This window comes from Hesperophylax consimilis, chromosome 3 (assembly GCF_061612785.1).
Source record: "Hesperophylax consimilis isolate HC1 chromosome 3, BYU_Hcon_1.0, whole genome shotgun sequence".
Lineage (NCBI taxonomy): Eukaryota > Metazoa > Arthropoda > Insecta > Trichoptera > Limnephilidae > Hesperophylax > Hesperophylax consimilis.
Genome location: NC_142838.1, coordinates 5,282,337 through 5,294,866, shown reverse-complemented (window position 1 = coordinate 5,294,866; position 12,530 = coordinate 5,282,337).

Here is a 12,530-nt window from a genome sequence, read left to right as displayed (position 1 = left end):
TACACTAACGGTACACAGAAATTATTCATGCAACTTTCAGATGCAGGTTTTATATGGTTATTATGTACGCGTGTTAATACATTGATAGGTGCGTACCATTTGTCTTTCTTCTAGAATCCTTATTTTTTGGTATTATTTTTTTTACTTTACAAGGCCTTTAAGTCTATAATAGCCAGGTAACATTTTAAACACCCGAGGTAAAAATCGTGAGTCACATATATTTGTATAAAGAAAATTATGTTTAAATTCAGTAAATTTAAATGATTCACCACACGACTATCCCGGCAAGACAAGATGGGTTCGATGACTAGTTATGACCAGAGTGCCCGAGTTCATCGGGTGAGGTGTGTTCAACGGTTCCATGATAACTCAATACAGTGACAATTCAACACACTTTTGAAAAGTGATTAGAAACGATGAAAACAAAATATTTTTAACCTAACCTAACCTAACCTACTTAACCCAGTTAATAAAGTTTTTGTTTCATCACTTTTCATGACTTTATATAACTTTTTAAAGATGTGATGAATTATCATTTTGATGATTTATCCAGTCACCGCCTGTCCACCGCTGCTTGGCGTGCCAGATTGGGAGAGGCTGGATTAGTGTGTTGCATCGCATTGGGAAGGATATATTTATACGTTACTCCTGGATACACTGATTCCTAGATTCTTACCCACCCCTCACATATGTTTTCCTTCCCAGAATTCTCCTTAAAAAGTCCCTCCACATGGCATCCCCAAAAATGAAATAGACCATGAAGAAAATTATTTTCTCTTGTGTAGTGTTAATATAAAAAAATACTGTTCTAAGAAGTCTAATTAGGTCAAAATGTATCCATAGAGTCATCTCTTTGGATGGTTGTTAGGCGGGGAAAGAATTTATTTCACACAAAATCAAAATGCGATCAGTGACCCAAACGGTCTAAAAATGTGTATTTTTAACAAAAAAAATCGTTTTATTTGGGAAATAACTAAACTTAAAATTAACAACATATCAAGAAAGTATGCACTGAAAATTAAAAAAAAAACTCTTACCTTGTTTTTTCATGATTTTAGTAACATAGACAACATTGTATGTCTAAATGTGATTAATTATTTAAAATACGTCTTTTGAAAAAATAGATGGTAAAAACGTTGAGTCTTAAATTTATAATAGAGATGGTAAATTTGTCATTTGTTATATCATTTTTTACCTAAAAAGCTACCTGTGCGTAAAGGCCTTTCCTTAAAAGAACATTAGTAAATTAACTCGGATTTTTTTTTCCCATTCTAAAAAACATATTTTCCTAAGGGGCCTCCTGTGTGGGGTTAATATTAAAAAAATGAAATTTACTTGATGAGAGAAAGAATATTCATAAAACTGTAAATTTAAATGAAAATATAATAATATTATCTTTCCGGAATTGGGACATGTTTTTATAAAGCCACTAGGTAATACATAAAGCTATTTTAACGTTTTATCATTTTATTTTATGCGGCGGAATATTAATTTCTTTTGCTTTTGAAAGCATTCTTTGATTCAAAAGCATTCTTTGTTATTATTATGATATTTTAGTAATGAATATTAAGTACCCCAGAAGATGAATGTACGAAGAATTCCCTTTGTGCAATTTTCCAACAATGCACAACTATTTTGTCAAAGTAGAGACCGTGAAATGCACTTGCACAAAATAATGGAAATCAGAAATCTTGAGAGTAGTAAAGAAGTGAAAATGGAGGTATACATTCAACAGGGCACCGCCACACATGGACACCTTAGTCCCCGAAATGTTCAAGTTGAATCCGCCTTGTAAATGGAGCCGGAGCTTTGTAGGATCATAAAAGGATAGTCCATAAAACAATGTATTTCTTTTCCCAAATACTGTCGGACGAAGAGTGACTGTACTGTTTGTAACTTCTCTATTTATTGAGCAATTATATATGTATGTTCAATAGAAGTTACATGATTACAGAGTTAAGCAAAGGACATTTTAATAACAACACCATGATTAGGCCAAAAGTTTATGAATGAATTGCATTGGTCTTAGCTTGAGGAGATGAGATAAAGATTGATAGTGTTATATGATAGTACACAGATACGATAAGGATTTAATCAAAGATGTGTCATCGTAAAAATGTGAGATGAGCAAATATGCCCATCACTTTAGATATTAATATATTCAACAGTATTTTCAACAGACAATAATACATAGTTAAGTATCTAGCGTGGCTGAGTTTTTCTTAACTATTGACAGGCCAAGATGCCAAACAAAACGTCTGTAAGCAAATGAGCCTTCCGACAACCCCATGCATTTTTCTGTCTTATGGGCTTTTAAACTATAGAAATCGCAATTATTGAAATACGTAAAATACTAAAATAATATGTCAAATATTTTAGCTAATATAAGGAGGATAGTTGAATCGAACATGAAAAATTATTTTATTGCATTTATTATCAATTGCAGCTAAAATGCACAACTGCAAGTTTGATGACCCCTCTTTCCAAATCATAATCATAATTAATTCAGCAAAAGACTGGATCGAACGTGAAACAGTTCGATAACCCTATTTTCAAAAACGAAATTAAAATATTGACAAAGCCAGTCGCTGGGCGAAATATTATTCGCACCTAAAAACACCTGCATGTGGAATGGTAAAAAAGTTGTTGTGATGATATTGACGTCAAAAAAACGCTTGTAAGAGAAATTATAAATAGCAAAAAAACACAATATTGGGCATTCAAGAATTACCACGAGTGGACGGAACACCTCCAATTACAACGCGACCTGTTATAATTTAAAATTATAAATTCCTGAGTGTCAACTGAAATGTGTAGTCGCTTTTGTTCCTCCATCACGGCACAATCATTTTAAAGATTACAACTATGTGCAACAAGCTGTTTACTACCGGCACTCTATCAGCTGAGCCAGACGCATCTGTCGTCATTAGAATAATGGGGCGTCTCCTTGTGCCGGCCCTTATAATCAAATGACCATGCCGCCGCTGAATTCCTGCGACTGAACCAGCCACAGATGCTGACAACCTAAAGGCTGACGAATACCTGCTTGCTACTGACTGAACACGCCAGTGCCGCTGATCACCTAGAGGCTGGCCAATCCTTCCTGGCTATCAACTGAATTAGCCATTGATGCTAAAAACCTAGAGGCCGGCCAATTCTTCCTGGCTACCTACTGAATTAGCCATTGATGCTGACAACCTAGAGGCTAGCAAATTCTTCCTGGCTACCGAATGAATTAGCCATTGATGCTGACAACCTAGAGGCCGGCCAATTCTTCGTGGCTACCAACTGAATTAACCATTGATGCTAATTACCTAGAGACTGGCCAATTCTTCCTGGCTACATACTGAATTAGCCATTGATGCTGATAACCTAGGGGCCGGCCAATTCTTCCTGGCTACCGACTGAATGCTGACAACCTAGAGGCTGGCCGATTGCTGCTGGCTACCAATTGAACTGGCCACTGCTGCAGCAGTCGCCTACGCCATTTGCTGTATCGTATGGTGCGATGATGCACAATATGCTCCAATGTGAAATTATCGCTGAAAGAATTCCGATTGTCTCAGTTTTCTATCTGTGTATTAAAACCCAGTTGTATTGAAATACATATAACTATTTCTTGTGAATTGGGTTGGCTATAAAAAATAGGAAGTACCTATAAGCTACACCCCTTTTGTACCTTCTGTATACCAGTACAATACTTGTAATTAAAATGTGAATTTTGATTTGAATCGTCTTTCTTTTATGATAGTTTGGATAGAACACCTGACGGTGTTTTACTTAAAACATTACCCAGGTTGAGAACTGATGGGTGCCGGTGTTTATTATTTTACAGTATTTTCTTGTGCAGGCAAACACGTCTCGTACAATAGTAATTTAAAGTACGACATACTCCTCCACTTGGCTGCGGGATAGTTAAAGTCGAAATTCACATATTCCTAGCATCTAAAAATAGAGACAATAAAACCAGAGTGAAAGAAATCTGTGAAGCCATTTTGCGTTTCCAAGTCAATAAGTAGACCAGAGTCACAACGCATTTTAGTCCGCATGCACACTTGTAAAAATGATATGCTATTGCGACAAACGGATCTTGAATTAAATAGAACGAGTTTTAGTGGTTTTTTCTTCTTGACTGTTGATTAGGAATGATTTTAGAAAAAAAATCCTCCTAACTTGTATCATAAAACACAGTATATGTTACCGGGTAAGTGTTTAGGAAACGCAAATACGTATGAACGGGTCAAATCCAATATATTTTTCTGTGTTTTCATAATCATATGGATAATCGATAATGTTCAAATGTACAAGAGTTTAATCGGAAATATATGTTTTATCATGAAATAATATAACAGTAAACATAAGAAAAAAATAAACTCAACAATCCCAAATACAAACACTGCTTATCCGTATGGGCAAAATATGAATGCCATTCAATAACTTATCCACTATTCATATGTTTATAAACTGTTTATTAACAACTTCCTTTTGTATTGAATTTTTATAAACTTCCGCTAATCGATGATTTTAAAATAGATCAGAGTTTAATCAGAAAAAATTCACTCCAAAGACTTCACCTTCACACTAAAATACATTTTCCAAATTAAAACAATGTGTATTTGGGAAATGTGTTTTACATTGTTTTGTGAAGAAATTGGTTTTATATAAATATTGGCTTATAGCCGCAAAGATTGCCCCAATTCATTTACAAAATATGGGTAGGACTCAAAAATGCAATTAAACTCGTTAAGAAAAAAAAGGTTTATTTTGTTTTACCTTGGACCCGCATTGATTTTTAGGAAAGATAATTTAGTTTCGTTATCTTACCCATTTCTACGTCATGCAGCATTGAAAAGTATACAGGGAGTGTACATTTTGCGTTTGTCTATATTACGTCATCAATCAAACTGTCCCATCGTCAATTTCAAGAACTTATGTCCTCATTAGCTGAGTGCGACCAATCGGTAAGGTGCCATCTACAGAAGGTGAAATATCATTAAAACGAAAAAAGTTAAGTAAAGATAGTCAGGTGTTTTATTTGCCGTTTTTATCTATTGAATGCTTTTATTTATCTGCGTAGACAGTTAGTACGCAGACTCATGAGTTAATTAATTACAGCAATGGTCATTGAAACAATAGTTTCCTTTCCATTTAACCGCCATTATGTCAGATTACAGATAAAAAAGATTATTTATATGTTGTCCTCAGTAATAAAAGTCTGTTTTATGACTGAAATACATTAAAACAGAGTGCGTCACCTAGATAAATATAATTAAATTTGCTATGACCTATGGACAGATCATCTGCACGCGAGTGTTTTACAATCAAGGGGAGTGGTTCAGAATTAAAATTACTTAAGTTTTATACAACTCATCGAAGCATCCGCGAGTGTATAGTAATTATTATTGCCTGAGGTATATTTGAGTTACAGAAATAACAAAAACCAATACAAAAAAAAATCTACCTGCATATCATTTCTTATATGCCCAAATATCTGTGAACTTAAGTTCAAAAGTTTTCACGCTACTGAATTTGAAATTAAATATACTATGATGGCAGTTCAGCAATAGAAAGTTGATGCATTTTAAATAAATTTTAATATTTTTATTATAAAAACAACACTGCCTGCTCGGTGTTCATGCATTGTTTTATTTTATTATTGTACATATTGACATTTTTATCTCTACGGGCGCCCAGAGGAGGAACTAACGAACGATCTTGATTTTTTTTCACTAAAAGATATAATTTTATTATTATGGTGGCGACGCCAACAAAAGCATATATAAGTATCCACAATTTTATCTTCACATCGATTTTATTTAACCTTATTTTTGAATGTGAATACTTATGATATTATAAAATAATGACATATATTTGTTTTTACGTCGTTACGTCGGCTTATTATGTGGTAAGAGGCGGTGTACTGGTAGCAAGAATCTTACGATCATTTAAACGCTTACTCTAGGAGCTGGGAGCTGGGAGCCGTATCGGGGGAACCGTACCGGAGGAGCCGTACCGGGAGCAGATCGGGTGATCGTAGTATTCTCATTGCTCATATGCTCTGAGCTCACGGCTACCGTTCAATTGAGTTATCGTTCAATTGAGCCGTTGTTCAATTAAGTCGACTATTTAAGACTTGTCTCCTAAGAAAATATTGAGCCTGTACCATAGCTACCGCTCTTAATTAAATTAGTCATGACCCATCAATAAACCGAAAGTCAAAAAGTAACTAAAATTACTAAAGATACTTTTCATTATATGAGTAGGTAGGTACTAGGTACATATAGAAAAAAAATTATTGTGATTTTGTGAAAATTCAAAGAGCACAGGTGCATCGTTTAATTTTAGGAAAATGATTGTATTTAATAGTTTCATTAAGGATATTATTTTGCTGATACCGACATATCAGCGTTTATAGACCACAAAAAGGTTAAATTGCAATTTAAATGACAATGTTGGCGCCTAGCCATTTTAATGAGTAATAATAGCATGGCATAATATTTATCATGCCAAACGAATGTAGATACCCGTGGTCATAAGCGTGCACAAAATTATTAGTAAACAATAATTCGTGCACATGACGGTAAATGAGTTAGCGCTATCTTCAAATCAGCCCTCTCCAACGGGTAGTTTTACGGTCAACTCTCACCCCCAATCGCAATGTCAACCCTGTACCGTCACCTCGCTTCCCTTAAATCTGTTTGAACAGCACGTTACTACAAATGCTCAAATAGACTCGTAAAAAAGATAAGGTACAGTTCTAGTACACCCCACGTATTTCAGTGAAGTTAAATCTTTAACGATATTTGACGCTGAGTTTGTATTTGTAATCCTACGTGGCAAGGGCCACATTTATATGAGTACCTACGTAGTAACTTTGATACTAAACTGAAGTAAACACTGTTGAAATACAAACGTCGACATGTATTAAAACAATAATTTCTTAACCTCAAAGAAACAGTTCCCCACTTTAGATTCTAGGAAAAGTTTACCAGATTACAGACCCCAAAAGTCGAAAAAACAATATAAAACAGTGTCCCACAAGGGCTATTTTTTAATAAGTAATCCATTTTTGAGTGAGATGTTAAATCGCTCTCTGATCTACAAACTAAACCAATATCTCTCAGAAGACGGATCTATGAATAGTTCACATAAAGACCACGTCCATGGTCCACTGTACTTACCCACCTTTTCAGTCTAGATAGATTCGATTATATGAGAAAACAATAAATGATTTTAGTTTCAGGTAAGTATGAAGCACAACACATCACGACAAATTGCCGAGCTTTATTTGAAAGATTCGGAAAGTTTATTGATCACAAATCGGGAATGTATGGAGGACGCACAGCGGACAGTTTATTACTTTATAAGGTTTGTGTGGTTCTCTTAATTACTGGGAAAAGCGGAAAAAATCTAATAAAGGCCATAGCCGATCACTACACTTAATCTCACTCTTCATAAACAACATAAAAATTTCTAATAATATCTCATTTTAACCTTAATACAAATATGCTATATACTTATTAAGTATGATCGTCATGCGTCGTGAAACGTTACTAAGCATATCAGTTTGATTCCATAATATGATATTTTTAAGTGAAATCCGCACAAGAGTCCCAACTGATCCCAACCGTTTGGAACCAATGGGACTATGTCATCCCCAATAGGGGTATGATATGAAGCTGAAGTTGGTGGGGAGGGAAGGAAAAGGGGATGAGGAAGGTGGGAGAATACTTGGCTATTCATATTTGGTCACAAAACACGGCTAAAGCCATTTCAAATAAGTTTCAATTCTGAATGGTATTCTTACTTATTAATATGTATAGATAAGCATAGTTATTGATGATTTTATACCGATCCATAAAGCCCTATGTCAATAAGATATTGACGAAATCCTTCATTTATGGTCAGTTAGCATAGTTCGCAAGCACGGTCAAAGTATGATACCGATAGTCTGTAGACAAAAGCCGCTGTATTAAGTAAGGCCTCCAAGGTAAGATAAGTTGTCAATATGCACAACTTTTTGGATAGTATCTTTCATTATGAAAATAACTGTCTAATTAATGAATGAAGGCGAACTAACTAAGCGCTAAGTTGAAAGAAACCGTTTACTCGATCCATGGACAATCGAACTGCGATCAATTGATTCCCTTTCAACTTTGAGGAACAAAAGTTATTAGTCTTAACCAAAGACCTCATGAACTAATTAATTTCCTTTTTAGTGTCAAAAAGTGCATGTGGACTACCAATGTATATTAAAGTTTTTTTCTCAAATTCGACATTACATATTTATGAGTATTTTTTTTTTACTTTTGCGTAGCCGTCTGATGTTAATTCATTTACGGCATTAAAAAGGGAGTTCATTTGTTATTGAGATCTTTATTCACAAGTTAATTGGTCAATGACATATTTAGCCATAATACTAGATGTACGAAAAAAGTGTCTGAATTTCGTCTCTCCAAGTTCTAACGGATTTAGTTGATCGCATAAATGAAGTCTTTCAATCCTAGGAGCTTCGTTAATCTGCCTCCGTTCATTAATAAACCAATCATTTTGATCACGAATTTAGTCAATATGGACCACACTGAGAGTATATCCCATTCTAGAACGTGCCGCAAGTATACAATTTATTGTTTAAAATTAATAAATTTGGAAGAAGCAAAAATTCATAAAATATAATTTACTTGGCGGACGCTGGGATTTGAACCCGCGACCTCCGATTGCTAGTCGAGAGCCTTACCTCTCGACCACAGAGGCCAGCATAGATTTATAAAGATGTTTTGCAATATTTGGTACTGTCAATAAAATGGTGACGATGAGTTACTGTACTCGCAAACCGCGTGGCTGTGCAGAATACTTATTAATATGCGTTCAATTATTTGAAAACGTGTCACAAAGGTCTATCTTTGTTCGATAATAGCCGGTCGCCACCCCCAAGTGGAAGTAATAACCGCCATTAGCATACTACACCCACATTAGTCGCGAGCCCACAAATGCATGGATGTAATGTCACAGTCACAGCGACACTTACACCAACCAGCAGTATCAGCACTTAGCACTACTTGTCGTGGCTTCTAAAACTAAAATATACTCTATGGTAGTGAATGTTGTTGAGCTTTTGGTAAATAATAGCAACGTTTTACTAACAGAATGGTATTTTGAACTGATCGCATTTTTTTGTCACCCTATTAAAAAAACGAACTAATGATTTTACCTAGCTCTATCAGAGATAACGGCTAAACATTTTTTCCGGCACCCCCTTCAACTGCTGGAAAAAAAAAACATGTTCTCACACCCCGATTCCCAGATATGATCTCATCAAAATCGATTTTGAAAAAACTGACTTAAAAAAATCAGCCAAAAGAAATTATTTTCAAAACTTGATTTCGACCAATATCCTCCCAGCATAATTCGAAATTCACTAGGCACGCCTAGTTAGTTTTCAACCATCTAATTAATTCACTTTTTTTTACTCAATTTATATCCCGATTTTGCAGTTTGCACAAACAAAATAGTTTTGTATCTGTGAATGTAGATATATTATTTAACAGCAATTAAAAATTAAGAAGGCGAGAATTTTTTGGGTAGTAAACTATTTTTTTTCATTGTATTATAATAAGTATTTTATGATTAATAAACAGTCAGACCTCTTACTATTTATTTAATGACTCTATTTCAACTTACTATTTTTACTTTTCCAACTTTACTTCTCAACTTTTACTATTTATTTAGTGACGGCCGGCATAGTCCAGTGGTAACGCATTGGACTGCCATTCCGAAGGTCGCGGGTTCGAACCCGGCGTGCGCAAATAAATTTTATTTGATTAATTTGTGTTATTTCACAATTAATTAATTAAAATAATGTATAGTATATTTGCGGCACGTTCCAGAGTGGAAGATACTACCAGTATCGCCCTGGTGTAAGACCACCATTCAGAATTGAAACTTTGCTCAAAATGGCTTTAACCGTGTTTAGTGACTAGATCTGAATAGCCAGGTACTTCCCCACCTTCCTCTTTCCCTTCCCCACTGACCTTCAGCCTCACAACATCCCCCAATTGGGGATGCCATAGTCTCACTGGCTCCAGACGGGAGCAGTTGGGACTCTTGTGAGGTATTCACTATAAAAAAAAAATTTTCAAACATCGCGTCAAAATATATGTTGATAGAATGTATGAGTTTCGATTTCCACTTATGTCCTTTATTTCGCATTCGGTAGAAAAAATACAGCAAAGGCAGTATCTTATTATTTTAATCAAACAAAAAACCATTTTTCAAATGAATTAATTATTCAACGAAACATCCGCTTAAATATTATCGGAGAGATTTTAACCATTTGACCTCTTTCGCTTTAAAAAAAAGCCCAACTACAGCAACAAAAAAAACATTAATAAATTATCTGAAAGTAATATCGTAGGAAAAACTGGCAGCTTTTCAGTTTCCTTTAAAATAATAAGGTTTGTTTATTTGATTTCGAAATTCGATATTTTGTTATTTGATCGAAGGTCACCTTTAGGCACATATTTCATAGGAAGGTAGTTGAGGTCATTTTATTGATAAAATTTTTTAGAATTTTTGGAAAAGAAGGTACCAATAAAAATATAAAAATGAGATATCAGGTTTGCATTTAACCCTGGAGTGTTCGCGTCTTTCCGTAAAACGTTAGTGGGCGCATGGGGAGCATTTTGCCGCTCGTTTTCGTGTACAATTTTAAGTAGGAATACTGCAATTTAATTAATTTATTTTCTCAGGATTTAAGTAAAACACAAATAAAGAATTACAAATCGGCATATCTATTGAACTCTGCTTAAGGAACTTTGTTTTTTAGTCGACTTTATAAATTTTAACATATTAATTTACTTTTTTAAGTTATACATTTTCCTTTAAGCGAGCAATTTGGTTCCTCAGAGGAATATTTAAAGTGTCTACAAAAGACCTTGCGGTCATATATAGTTTAACCAGGACCATCGCAATCTCCTTCAAGTACTGTCAGCGTAGCATCAAGTGTTCAGTATTGGCTTTGTAAATTATTTGGCTATTTATACTGACAATATTCATCATTTGAAAAAACAACCTCATTGGCCTCATTTAAGTAAATATGGATTTTATTGGAAATTCTGGCATGGTTCTGGGCACGTATGATATACTGACATAAAAGGCTTTTTTAGTTTTTTAAATAAAAGTGTCATAAGATTATAGTCTACATTTCAACTTTGTAAATAAACAACTCTTATTTACTCTTAGCATAATAGAATGTCCAATTGCTATAGATTTGAGTTTATAATATAACATTCACCTTTTCATTCTACCCACAAAACTGTAATTTATTGGTGAACTAAGAGTGTCTGACTACTTATTAGTTTCTTTATTCAGAAGTACCTACTATGATACTCATAAGTAATCCTAATATTTAGTTTTAAGTATCACTTGTATTTTACATAATAAGTGAATAGTTTTTTTTTAGTTTGTTTTTTTTTAATTTAGAGAAAATAAATGTATTAAACCGTTAATCAATTGTTACTTACGTGAGTAGGCGCGCAGTGAGCAAATCGCCGCCAGACGACAATTGATAGTAACAACCTCTTTCTCAAGAAGCCCCCTGCATACCGATGTCGTCCAATCTTTCGCCACGGGTTGCCAACAATAGTAGGGGCAGCTACTAAAAAGCGCAAAGTTTACGCGCAATAGATTTAAGAATTATCAACGTTTTTACCAACGCCCACTCTAGAGTTAAACACGTGCGGCTAGGGAAATCAACATAAACCAATATTTTAGGCTTGGAATATAATATGATAGAATTTTGACCGTGATTCTCAATCACCGAAATACATGGTATACAAAAACTCGTGGCACAAGCGAGAAACTGATGAATTTATTGTTTAATTTAAGCAACGGGATTGCTATTTTCTATAAGCTGTTTATTGCAGTTTGAAATAAAGCCAATTCGAAAAAAAAACAATTTTATTGTGATATTGATATTCCCAGTTTCCCGTACCATTAGTATCAGTACACTGATTATATCAACAAAATGATTTCTTGGAGAAATTGAAAAGAAAAATGAAAATGAAATATAAATAAAATAAATATATATGTATTTATATATTACACCATGTTTTAGGTAGGTAGGTACATAGTAATAATTTCTGATAACCAGTGAAAAAAATACATAACAATACCATAATCTCAGAAAAATTTTCTATACGATTTTGAAAAAAAATTATTTCACTAGTTTATAGAAGGCCTTCGACTTCGAAAGTCTAGAAAAGCCAATAAAAATGATAATCTGCTTACGAACTTTATTGAGATTTGATTTAATTTCACCAGAAGTAAGAGAAAATTTAGCTAACCGAATGCATACGGATATGCCAATAATACACGTATATCAATCTTTCCTTCAGTGCTTAGAAGAGACTCAAAACACAACAGCACAGTATCTACTCCAAAAGTATTATTTTAACTTTTTAATAAGTGTTTCATTAAATCCAACATAAAATATCTCTCTTATTTATATTTTCATTTGATGACTGTAAGGA